Raw genomic sequence first — 13,858 nt, forward strand, 5'->3', positions numbered from 1 at the left:
AGCAATGCCAAAGGATAATAATTAGTAATACACACAAAATGCTGGAGGAACTCAGCAGGCCTGGCACCAGTCCTGCTGAAGGGTCTTGACCCTAAACGTCAACTGCACGCTTTTCCATAGATGCTGCCTGGCCTGCTGAGTTCCTCCAGCATTTTGTGTGAGTTGTTTGGATTTCTAGCATCTGCAGATTTTCTCTTGTTTGTGATAATAATTGGTAAATTGGTTTATTATTGTCGCATGTACAGTGGGAAAAAATTGTTTTGCATTCCATCCATACAGATAATTTCATTATATCAGTACATTGAGATAGTACAAGAAAAGAGCAGTAACTGAATGCAGAATAAGAGTTACAGTGAAAGTGCAGCGCATCCAGACAATAAGGTAAATGCCATAACAGAGTAGGTTCTAAGGTCCAGTCCATTTTATCATACAGGCAGACCATTCAACAGTCTTATAACAATGGGACAGAAGCTGTCCCTGATCCTGTTGGTACATGCTTTCAGGTTTTTATATCTGATGGGAAGGATGAAAAGCTAGAATGTCCAGGGTGGGTGGGGTGTTGGATTATGATGGCTGTTTTACCGACGCAGTGCAAAGTGTAGGAAGAGTCCATGGAAGAGAGCCAACCACAGACAAGAGCCTGCCAAAGGGTCTCGGCCTGAAACATTGACTGTACTCTTTCCCATAGAGAGGGCCTGCTGAGTTCCTCCAACATTTTGTGTGTGTTCGATGGAGGAGAGGCTGATTTGTTGAGCTGTGTCCTTAATTCTCTACACTTTCTTGTGGTCATGGACAGAGCGTTTTCAATGCCATCTGAATAGAATGCTTTGTGTGCACCATTTTGTTCTGTGAGGACAATTTGAATTTTTATAGCCTTCTGAAGAAGTAGAGGTGCCGGTGCGCTTTCTTGGCCATGGTGTCCACATGGTTGGACCACGACTGTGTATCAGGGATGTTTACTGCTGGAATTTGAAGCTTTCAATCCTCTTAGCCTCAGAATCATTGAAATAAACAGGGCCACTCCTTTCCTGAGGTCAATGACTAGCTCTTTTGTTTTGTTGACATTGAGACTCGGCCCTCCGTGGTGGCGACGTCTGCAAACTTATAGATGGTGTTACTGCAGCATCTGACCTTGCATTTGTGAGTGTATAGTGAGCAGAATAAGGGGCTGAGTATGCAGTCTTGTGGGTGCCAGTACTGAGGATAATCCTGGCAGAATGTTGCTACCTAGTCTTACTGATCACAATTTCTTGGTGAAGAAGTCAAGGATCCAGTGGCAAAGGGATGTGTTGAATCCCAAGTCTAGAAGTTTGGAAGTGAATTTGCTTGGAATTACGGTTGGGTATCTCTTATGTAAACATTTCCCAATTACCCCTCTCCTTCCCTACTGCTACAATTATTAGTGATCTTTCAGGCTAGGCAAAATTAGTTAGGCCCATGTTATCAAACCAGATTACAGCACCTCTAAGAATGTTGCAGCTGTATAAAACTCTTCTTAGACCACAATTAGAGTATTATGTTCAGTTCTGGGTGCCTCATTATAGAAAAATGTGGAAATTTTAGAATTGAATTGACTTTATTCCTTACACCCTTCACATACATGAGGAGTAAAAATCTTTATGTTACGTTTCCATCTAAATGTGGAATGTGCAATCATAGTAATTTATAATAAATAGAACAGTCAATGTAATATAGAGTACACTCAAATCAGCGTGAGTTCATCAGTCTGATGGCCTGGTGGAAGAAGCCATCCTGGACCCCATTGGTCCTGGCTTTTATGCTGCGGTACCACTTCCCGGATGGTAGCAGCTGGAATAGATTGTGGTTGGGATGGTTTGGGTCCCCAATGATCCTATGGGCCCTTTTTACACACCTGTCCTTGTAAATGTCCTGAATCATGGGAAGTTCACAACTACAGATGCGCCGGGCTGTTCGCACCACTCCCTGCAGCATCCTGCAAGTAAGGGAGGTACAGTTCCCATACCAGGCCGTGATGCAGCCAGTCAGGATGCTCTCAATTGTGCCCCTGTAGAAAGTTCTTAGGATTTGGGGGCCCATTCCAAACTTCTTCAACTGTCTTAGGTGGAAGAGGCGCTGTTGTGCCTTTTTCACCACACAGCTGGTGTGTACAGATCACGTGAGGTCCTCGGTGATGTGGATGCCGAGGAACTTGAAGCTGTTTACCCTCTTAACACCAGATCCATTGATGTCAATAGGGGTTAGCCCGTCTCCATTCCTCCTGTAATCCACAACCAGCTCCTTTGTTTTTGCGACATTGAAGGAGAGGTTGTTTTCTTGACACCACTGTGTCAGAGAGATGACTTCTTCCCTGTAGGCCACATTGTTTGAGAAAGCTAATCAATGTAGTGTCATCGGCAAATTTAATTAGTAGATTGGAGCTGTGGGTGGCGATACAGTCATGGGTATACAGGGTGTAAAGGAGGGAACTGAGTACGCAGCCATGAGGGGCTCCTGTATTGAGAGTCAGAGGGTTGGAGGTGAGGGAGCCCACTCTTACAACCTGCTGGTGATCTGACCGGAAGTCCAGGATCCAGCTGCACAAGGCAAGGTCAAGGCCGAAGTCTCTGAGCTTCTTGTCGAGCCTGAATGGAACTATGGTGTTGAATGCTGAACTGTAGTCCAAGAACAGCATTCTTACATAAGCATCCTTCTTCTCCAGATGTGTAAGGACAGTATTTATAGTTGTGGCTATTGCATCACCTGTCGATCAGTTGTGTCGGTAGGCGAATTGTAGGGGGTCCAGTTTGGGTAGTAGCAAGCTGCAGATATAATCCTTGACCAGCCTCTCAAAGCATTTGCTTATTATTGAGGTGAAGTGTGACAGGACGCCAGTTGTTCTGGCATGTTACCTTGGTCTTTTTTGGTACAGGGACAATGGTGGATAATTTGAAGTAGGAGGGCACTCTACACTGGGAGAGGATGCAGAGGAGATTAGCCAGGATGATACCTGGATTAGAGAGCATGCATGTCTTATGAGTAACAGTCGAGCGAGCTACGGCTTTTCACTTTGAAGTAGTGGAGGAAAAGAGGTAATTTGATAGAGGTGTATAAGTTGATAGAGGCATAAATAATGGACAGCTGGCACCTTTTCTGCAAGGAAGAAATGACCAATGCAAGGGGGCATAATCTTAAGGTGCTTGGAGGAAAGTGTAAGGGAATATCAGAGGCAGGGTTTTTTTTACAGAGGGAGTGCTGGGTGTGTGGATTGTGCTGCTAGGGGTGGTGATAGAGGCAGCTATATTGGAGACATTTAAAAGATTCAGATAGGCACATGGATGAAATAAAAATGGAGTGCTATGCTGGTGGAAAGTGTTAGATTGATTCTCAGAATAGGATAAAAGGTCAGCACAACTTCATGGACTGAAGGGCTTGTCCTATGCTGTGCTGTTCTGTGTTCCATGTTAAACCTCCAACTCAGCTAAAATGTTGATGATGATTGTCAAGAAGAGTGTTCAATGCCTCTGCTTTGGTGCTCACCATTGTTTTATGCTAACTGATCCAAGCCTATGTTTGGGCATTTGTGAAGTTAATGCCCCATTACAGTTGCCAGATGCCCTGGAATAAATTTTAAACAATGACATTGCATTTACAAAGGCTTATTAGCATTTAACTCACTCCAATGTTTCTGAGAAAGTATGTAAAAGTATGTATGATTGATAGGTAAAATACTTAAGGGGAACACAAGGGGGAACATCTTCATGCAGAGGGTGATGAGAGTGTGGAATATGGGTTCAATTCCAGCATTGAAGAGAAATTTGTATAAGCACATGGAATGGAGGGAAATGGAAGACTATGGTCCAGGTGTAGGTTGATGAGAATAAGCAGAATAATAGTTCAGCATGGACTAGATGGGCTGAAGGGCCTGTTTCTGTGCTGAAGTGTTCTATGACTTGAAGTATTGTACTTTTCAGAAATGAGAATGCTAGTTGCCTTGCTTTTAACTAACATCTTTTTGTCTTTTAATCTCATGTTTGCACGTTATCCCATTGTAAAGCAGTTTGAACTCTATCATTGGTATGAAAAGTGCTCTCCAGATAAGTTATTATTATTATTATTTTTATTTTATTCTCAGCTCAAGCTGGGCATAGCCAAGAAAACCCATTTCTCAATTGCTAAGAACTTTAAGACTATTCTAGTGGTGTTTAGTTTTGTGGTTTTTTGGAGCTTTACATAAATATTGCTGTGTAACCCTAATTGTTTAATGCTATTGTCTACTAACATTGGGATTATACCAGTTGTAGATATTACTATTGGGACAATGTGTACCTTATTCATATACCATAGTCTTTCCATTTCCTCTTTTATTCAGCATATTTCTGGTATTATTATTATTATTATCATCATCTCTTTCACCATGAAAGTTTAAAAATGTCACCAGTTGTGATTCAATTATAATTAGTGTGTTCTCCCACATTCAGCATTGTCACTTGATTTGATCTGTGTCATATTATCAAGTCAAGTCAAGTCAGGTTTATTATCGTTTAACTATATACATGCAATACCGTCAAACGAGACAACATTTCTCCAAACCAGGGTGTGAAGCACCATAGTATACATAACACATAATAACTTATGAAAGTAGGGAGAAATCGACAGATGGAGTACAGTACACATAAATAAAGTGCATAAATTAAATATTGTACAGTACAGAACAGATTAACCAGTGGCACTTCGAAAGCAATACGGCAGGGAGTGGCCTGAGGGAATAAACTGTTTCCCATCCTAACCGTTTGTGATTTTATGCATCAGAGTCTCCAGCCTGATGGTAGAAAGTCAAAGAGAATGCTGGATGGATGGGTGGGATCCTCGATAATACTAAGGGCCTTGCAAATGCAGCGCTCCTGATAAATGTCCCCGATGGATGGTAGGGAGACCCTTATGATCCTCTTAGCTGTTCTCACAGTCCTTTGTAGGGACTTCTGGTCTGATGTACAGCTGCTTCCATACCAGAGGAGATGCAACTGGGAGACATCATCTGCAATATATGAATCCTTTCATTTCGTCCTGGAAATAACAAGATAGTTATACCAATGTATAAATATCAGATTTACAATTGATTTTAGTATATGGATAATCCATGGACAAGAGACTGTCGACGCTGGAATGTGGAGCAAAACAAAACAAGATGCTGGAGGAACTCAGCAGATCAGGCAACATCTATGAAGGGAACAGAATATTTCAAGTCAAGGCCCTTCATCTGGACTGAAAAGTAGAAGGGAGATAGAGACTGTTAATAGATGATGGGAAGGATTGGAGCAAGAGCTAGCAAGCAGTTTGTGCATCCAAATGAGGAGGGGTGATAAGCAAGTGGAGGAGGAAAGAAAGAAGATATCAGAAGTTGGATGGCAATAAGCAGGATGAGGAAAACACCTCTAACTCCACCTGGGCAGTCTACAAACCAGCAGCATAAACAGTACATTCTACAACTTGCACTAAATTGCTCCACCCTAGTCCATATTATCTCTCCTCCTGATCTACCCTGATTTTCCAATCCCCACTCGAGCATCCAGCGCCCTATTTCTTTCCCCTCCTCCACCCACTCTATCTGCCCATCATGCACGTATACCTCCCACTTCCCCCACCCACCCCCACTGTTCCATCTGAGCTTCCCACTTCCCTCAATTAATTACTGGCTCCACCTTCCTCTCTATCAGATTCCATCTTCTTCAGCCTTTTGTTGCCTCCACCTATCCCCTCCCAGCCTCTGTTGCCATTTCCTCTCTTCCCTCCTCCATCTATCACCCCTCCTCACCCAGATCTACATATCACTAGCTAGCTCTTGCTCCACTCCTACCCGTCACCTTTGCATGAGGCCTATTTCCCCTTCGTCTTTCAGTCCAGATGAAGGGTCTCAACCCAAGTCTCAGACTGTCCATTTCCCTCCACAGGATGCTGCCTGATGCACTGAGTTCCTCCAGCATTTTGATATGTATGTGTTTTGGCTGAATTAAAATTAGTGAATTAAATAACATGGATACTTAATACTTGGGGAGTCTTTGATCGAACAGCAGCACAGATGCGGTAGAAGCATTCTCGCACAGGTCAGGAGCTGAGCTTGAAAAACCCAGTCACCATAAAAGAGAGGTGCCGTCATCATTAGAGTGGTCTGAGTCAAAGTGGTAAAGCTTTAGCTCAACGGGCTTTGGCAAGACAGGCGGAGATGAGGTAATTACGTAAATTTATTTTTTAATTCTTTTTTCTTATTTAACTCTTAAAAGAATAGGGGGCATGTCTGCAGGGCCAGTGGTCTGTTCTCGGTGTTAGATGTGGGATTTCTGGGAGACTTGTGGGAATATCTGCACCAGGTGCACCAAGATACAGCTCCTTAAAGACCGTGTTAAGGAACTGGAGCTGCAGCTCGATGACCTTTGGCTTGTTAGAGAAAGTGAGGAGGTCATAGACAGGAGCTACAGGGAGGTAGTCACCCAATGCTACAGGAGACAGATAAACATGTGACTGTCAAGAGAGGGAAGGGAAAACTTCAGATAGTGGAGAGTATCCTGTGGCTGTTCCCCTCAACAATAAGTACTCTATTTTGTGTACGGTTGGAGGGGGACAACTTACCTGGGGGAAGCAACAGTGACCATGCCTCTGGCACTGAGTCTGGTCCTGTGGCTCAGAAGAGGATGGCATCAGTAACAGGGGACTCTCTAGTTAGGGGGACAGATAGGTGATTCCGTGGGTGCAAAAAAGAAACACGGATGATAGTTTGCCTCCCAGGTGCCAGGGTCCGCAATGGTTCTGAATGAGTCCAAGATATCCTGAAAAGGGAGTGTGAGCAGCCAGAAGTCGTGGTAATATGAATGTAAGGAAGGACAAGCCAATGATTGGGTACGAATGCAGACAATGCGAAGAGTTAAATTGTACCACAGAGGCAAAATTCAGAAAGGCAAAGAATGCAGGACTGAAGGTGCTGTATTTATATGCACATAGTATTCTCAATAAGGTGAACGAAGTGGAGCAATTAGAGATTGGTCAGTATGATGTTCTGGGCATCATTGAGACGTGGCTAAAAGAAGGCCATAGTTGGGAGCGTAATATCAAAGGATACAATTTGTATCAAAAGGACAGGCAGGAAGGCATTGGCAGTGGTGTGGCTCTGTTGGTAAGAGATGGAATTACATCTTTAGAAAGAGATGACATAGGGTCAGAGAATGTCAAATCTTTGTGGGTGGAGTTAAGAAACTACAAAGGAGAAAGAAACATTATGGGAATCATATAGGCCTCCAAATAGTAGCCAAGATGTTGGGTTCAGATTGCAAAGAGAGCTGGAAAGGGAATGTAATAAGGGTATATCACAATTGAAATGGTGGGCTTCAATATGCAAGGGGATTGGGAAAATCCAGTTGGTGTCAGATTGCAAGAGAGGGAATTTGGTGAATGCCTCCAAAATAGCTTTTTAGAGCAACTTGTGCTTGAGACTACTCGGGGAAAGGTTATTTTAGATTGAGTGTTGTATAATAATCCAGATTTTATTAGGGAGCTAAAGGTAAAAGAACCTTTAGGAGGCAGTGATCATAATATGATTGAATTCATACCGCAATTTGAGAGGTAGAAGAATGAGTCATATGTATCAGTATCACAATGGAATAAAGGGAATTACAGAGGCATGAGAGAGGAGCTTGCCCAGCTGAATTGGAGGAGGATACTGGTGGGGATAATGGCAGAACAGAGGTGGATGAAGTTTCTGAGAATGGTTCACAAAGAGCAAGATAGATATGTCCAACAGAAGAAGAAGTTCTCAAATGGCAGGGGTAAGAAACCATGGCTGACAAGGGAAGTTAAGAACCGCATAAAAGCCAAGGATGCGCATATAATGTAGTGAAAATGAGTGAGAAGTTAGATGATTGGGAAGTTTTTAAAATCCAACAAAAGGCAACTAAAAAAGCCATAAGAATGGAAAAGATGAAATATGAGGGCAGACTAGCCAACAAAATAAAGCAGGATACTAAAAGTTTTTTTCAGTTATACAAAGAGTAAAAGGGAGGTGAGAGTTGAAATTAAACCACTGGAAAATGATGCTGGTGAGGTAGTAATGGGGGATAAAGAAATTTTGGAAAAAATAAATAAGTACTTTGCATCATTCTCCACTGTGGAAGACACTAGCTGTGTGCCAGAGGTCCATGAGTGTCAGGAAGCAGGAGTGAGTGTCTTCTATTACAAAGGAAAATGTGCTAGGCAAACTGAAAGGTCTTAAAGTGGATTAGTCACCTGGATCAGATTGAGAGCATCCCAGATTTATGAAAGAGGTTGCTGAAGAGATAGCAGAGGTATTGGTTATGATCTTTCAAGAAACACTTGATTCTGGTATAGATACGGAGTACTAGAAAATTGCAAATGTCACACTACTCTTTAAGAAGGGAAAAAGACAAAAGAAAGGAAGTTATAGGTCAGTTAGCCTAACCACAGTGGTAGGAAAATTGTCCATTATTAAGGATGATGTTTTGGGGTTCCTGGAGACTAATAATAAAATGTCAAAGTCAACATGGTTTCTGTAAAGGGAAATCTTGCTTTACAAATCTGTTAGAGTTCTTTGAGGAAGTAACAAGCAGGATGGACAAAGGAGAGGCAGTGAATGTCATTTACTTGGATTTTCAGAAGGCATTTGATAAGGTGCCACACTTGAGACTGCTTAACAAGATAAAATCCCATGGCATTACAGGAAAGATAGTGGCATGGATAGAGGAATGGCTGACAGGCAGGAGGCAGTGAGTGGGAATAAAGGGGCCATTTTCTGGTTGGCGGCCGGTTACTAGTGGTGTTCCTCAGGGGTCGGTATTGGCACCGTTACTTTTCACATTGTTTATCAATGATTTACATAATGGAGTTAATGGCTTTGTGGCAAAGTTTGCAGATGATACTGAGATAGGTGAAGGGATAGGTAGTGCTGAGGAAGCAATGCAATTGCAAAAGGACAGACAAATTGGAAGAATGGGCAAAAAAGTGGCAGATGGAATACAGTGTTGGGAAATGTACAATAATACATTTTGGTAAAAGGAATAAAAGTGCAGACTATTATCTAAATGGGGAGAAAATTCAAACATCAGAGGTACAGAGGGACTTGGGAGTCATTGTGCAAGACTCCTGGAGGGTTAATTTATAGATTGAGTCTATAGTAAAGAAGGCAAATGTAATGTTCGCATTAATGGCAAGAGGAATAGAATATAAAAGCAAGGAGATAATGCTGAGGCTTTATTAGACACTAGTCAGGCCGCACTTGGAATATTGTCTAAGTTTTAGAAACATAGAAAACCTGCAGCACAATACAGGCCCTTTGGCCCACAAAGCTGTGCCGAAAATGTCCTTACCTTAGAAATTACCTCGGGTTACCCTGGCCCTCTATTTTACTAATGTCCATGTATCTATCCAGGAGTCTCTTAAAAGACCCTATCATATCCGTCTCCCCCATCGTCGCTGGCAGCCCATTCCACACACTCACCACTCTCTGCATAAAAAACTTACCCCTGACATCTCCTCTGTACCTACCTCCAAGCACCTTAAAACTGTGCCCTCTTATGCTAGCCATTTCAACCCTGGGAAAAAGCCTCTGACTATCCACACAATCAATGCCTCTTATCATCTTACATACCTCTATTAGGTCACCTCTCATCCTCCATCACTCCAAGGAGTAAAGGCCAAGTTCACTCAACCTGTTCTCATAAGGCATGCTCCCCAATCCAGGCAACATCTTTGTAAATCTCCTCTGCATCCTTTCTATAGTTTCCACATACTTCCTGTAGTGAGGCGACCGGAACTGAGCACAGTACTCCAAGTGGGGTCTGACCAGGGTCCTATATAGTTGTAACATTACCTCTCGGCTCTTGAACTCAGTCCTATGGTTGATGAAGGCCAATTGGGCTCCATATCTCAGAAAGGATGTGTTGCCATTGGAGATAGTCCAGAGGAAGTTCACGAGGATGATTTCAGGAATGAATGGGTTAATATGTGAGGAGTGTTTGGCAGCTTTGGGTCTGTGCTCACTGGAATTTAGAAGGATGCAGAGGGATCTCATTGAAACCTACTGAATATTGAAAGGACTAGATAGGGTGGATGTGGAGAGGATGTTTCTTATGTTGGGCTGGGGGGGGGGGGGGCGGGGGTGGTGACCAGAACTAAAGGCCACAGCTTCAAAGTTGAGGGCAACCCTTTAGAACAGAGGTAAGGAAGATTTTTTTTAACTAGAGTGTAGTGAATCTGTGGACTGCTCTACCACAGACAAGTGTGGAGGCCGAGACTGTGGGTATATTTAAAGCGAAACTTCGTAGTTTTCTGATTGGTCAGGGCATCAAAAGTTATGGCAAGAAGGCAGGTGTACTGGGGTTGAGTGGGCTGCGGGAACAGCCATGATGAAATGGTGGAGCAAACTCAATAGGCTGAATTTCCTAATTCTGCTCCTCTGTCTTGTGGTAGTATGGTAAACTTTCCCTTTACATTGGAATGACAAATTCAAAGTACTTTCTTATGGTGTCTATAACAGCTGCCAGGATTCTCTTAATGACCTGACAACAATAAAATCCTGCTACTTCACACACAAAATTTATCCTCTGCAACACAAAAAGGGAAGATAGTGTTTTGCAGTTAGAAACAGACTAGTATAAATTCTCCAGTTAACGCCAAGCCTACCACAGCAATTATTGTGTTATTTAAAAATAAAATAGAATTTACAAATGTTCATTGCTTACTTAACTAGATGGTTTAATATGTTCAACCAAATTTGTAGTTGAAACATAATATAAATGGTCGATAAAAATGTCACTGTACTAATTTGTGTAAACTGGTACTTTTCTAACTATATTTTTGTTAACTATATGTGCCTTCAGATTGTCTATCATAGCAAACTTGCAAAGTCTATAGAAGAATATGATGCAAGGGAGGGTCCAGTGTGATTTGAAATTATTCCTTTGGTTATTACTTGGCTCCTGGCCTCCGTTGTGATAGCAGAGGGGTATGCGAGAACAAAGGTGGCAGTCTACATGCTGCTGTTATGATACTTACATTAACTGATACAAGATTAGCATCTCTAATGATTGGGAACAATTTCTCCACCTACCCTAATGAGTTGGAATGGATTCTTTACATGTTGGTCTCCTCCGTTGTCACTCATTTCAAAGAGATTTACTGGGGTACGCCATATCCGAAAGTGCTTTGGTGTCATCAAAAAATATTTTTCTAAAGAGATGGGAGCATGACAGTGCAATAATTAAATAGTAATGGAAATAATGCCAGAGTGCAACTTGTCAGAATTTCACTTCTGAACTGTTTACTCTTGCATATCACAGCAAAAATAGTATTGCGTAATTTGGATTCAAGAATGCACAGTAGTGTTAATTTGCATTTGGAATTTTGTCAAAAAGGTATGCAGGACTGTTTTGAAATTAAATTTCCAATTCAATATTACTCTTAGAATTAATACAGAAAATTATTTGGATATGGCTAAGTTTTGCCAACTGGTCTCTGCACACATGCTCTGGGCATCATGACATCTATCCACTTACGTCATAATCCAATAGACTGCACACTGACTGGAGATCCAGGAAAACATAGACCAGACCGTGGAAGAGCCAGTCAGAAACAATTCTCTAAAATCCAAATGACAAACTCACTTTCTGTTTGTCTGAAGAAATGTAAATGAATCAATTTTATCGTGCACTTCGGTTTGAGACAAGTCTCAAGTTTATACTCATTATTACGATCTGAGACAGAATATTGGGGAAGTCCAGAAAGAGGGGTCACAGTTTGAGGATAAAGGGGGAGCCTTTTAGGACCGAGATTAGGAAAAACTTCTTCACACAGAGAGTGGTGAATCTGTGGAATTCTCTGCCACAGGAAACAGTTGAGGCCAGTTCATTGGCTATATTTAAGAGGGAGTTAGATATGACCCTTGTAGCTACAGGGATCAGGGGGTATGGAGGGAAGGCTGGGGTGGGGTTCTGAGTTGGATGATCAGCCATGATTATAATAAATGGCGGTGCAGGCTCGAAGAGCCGAATGGCCTACTCCTGCACCTATTTTCTATGTTTCTATTACATGATAGCTCATGTCGATACTCAGAATTTTGTCTTTTGATGGAAGTAACTGAAGTACTGTGGATTGTTTAGACTTGTTGACCATATATGTTTCCTGCTGATGGTCCATTTGGATTTTTGTATCTTCATTTTTGATTAAATTTTATTTTAGATTTTGAGGAATCATGGTGAATGTGAATAAATAACAAGAACTTATTGTTTATTTGTACAGTATATTGAAATTGATAATGCAAGAGTTAAAATTTTCAACAACCAGTATATTTTATACTTATCTTTAAAGATATACTATCATATTTCTTGTTTTATTTTCAGGTTGATTTGAACTCTTGCTTGAAGACAAGTGCTTTCTGTATTAAATGCTTCAAAGAGCATAAACAATGGATATATAATTAGTATATTAATTAATGTGTAACCTAGAGATTTATGTTAAAATGAAATGCTTTCATGCAAGAATTAATAAAGCATTAAGAGGAGTTTGTTGTTAACATTGGTTGTATCACAGTGATATGTAAATATCTAAATGTTCACCTCTGTTTTTGAATAAAACTGAACAGTATTTAGAAACCACTATAACACCAAATATTGTTAAATGATTTTCAAATGCATTGCCAATTGTATTCCTACGTTAATCAAAAACTAGTAATTTATTTTTTAAAAACATTTGTTTTGATTGAGTTAAAAACTTTGCACAATGAAATGTAAAGTATTTTGACCACAAATGTTCTGCTTGATAATAAATTGAAATGTAGCTTGGTTTACTCACCAGGTGAACGATTTGCTCTTAATTAGCACATTTATGTGATGTAAAACATTGTTGGATGTCTCAGAAAATTTGGCAATGAACCCAAAGTAGTCTATAATTTTCAAATGAATATGTATTTGGGCCCCTTTAATGGTTTGAAAGTCATTCATACTAATCAATATTCAAGTAAAAGTATCAAGCTGAATAAAATGATGTAGAGAATGACATCTTGTTTTCTATTCATTGGAATTTTATGTTACCTAGATGTCAATAGCAACACATTTGCTAGATTAGTTGTGCTATTCATGATATAGTTCTACTATCAAATATTCAGTTCAATTTTCCAAATCGGCAAGCAGGTATGCGTCTTATTAAGATATTTCTAGAGGCACAGAGCGTGTGATAAGAAGACCCGTATAACCACATAACATCAAAGGAGAGCTTGGCTTTATACACCCAGGTCTTGGCTCTTTTTCTTTCAGAATTCTGTTACCAATCTACCTAGACAAATTGCAATCATTGAAATAAAATGCCGCTAGTATATATTTTTTTTAAAAAAATCAAGGCTCCTAAAAAGCTTCCATATTATTTTTTAACCTTTGGGGAACTGTAACGTGAAATTTCATTGATTCGGAAGTCATAAAAGCTGGCTGTGTTACGCAACTATTAAACTGCCTGTGTGAGATTCAGATTTGTGAAGCTGGAACGGTGGAATTATTCTTTATGGATTTGGTTTGTTTCTTAAGACAAACCATACAGGCCAACTGTCTCAGGACGACCGGACAATTTGAAGTTTTCTGAAGAGGGTTGAAAGTAATTTTGTTTATTTTTTTCTTAGTTTTCATTCCATTCAATTTTTGGTAAAAAAATTAGGAACTCAACGTGTTTTTCATGTCTTTAGACCATTTTATGTCAAATATGTTTTTAAATAATAACTGCGAAAAAAGTCTAAGTTAAATGCATTAACTTGGCAGTACCCTGGCACAGCGTGAAACTCCCATCTCACCACGATTGAATCTGGAGCCGTGGGAGAGGACTTGACGCTCTAATCCCTTCAAAAGAGCCGCTC

At 40.8% G+C, this 13,858-nt stretch overlaps 1 protein-coding gene across 10 annotated transcripts in view; it reads left to right on the top strand.

Annotated features, from left to right (window-relative positions):
- Window positions 1-12,998, top strand: part of myo3b (myosin IIIB) — a 484,195-nt gene extending 471,197 nt beyond the window's left edge. For all 10 annotated transcript variants that reach the window (XR_011886449.1, XM_072261905.1, XM_072261912.1 and 7 more), the window contains one exon: window positions 12,360-12,998. The gene's annotated coding sequence lies outside the window, so the exon portion shown is untranslated. The remainder of the gene's footprint in view (window positions 1-12,359) is intronic.
- The last annotated feature ends 860 nt before the right edge of the window (window positions 12,999-13,858 follow it).

The sequence above is a fragment of the Mobula birostris genome, chromosome 6 (assembly GCF_030028105.1).
Source record: "Mobula birostris isolate sMobBir1 chromosome 6, sMobBir1.hap1, whole genome shotgun sequence".
Taxonomy (NCBI): Eukaryota; Metazoa; Chordata; class Chondrichthyes; order Myliobatiformes; family Myliobatidae; genus Mobula; species Mobula birostris.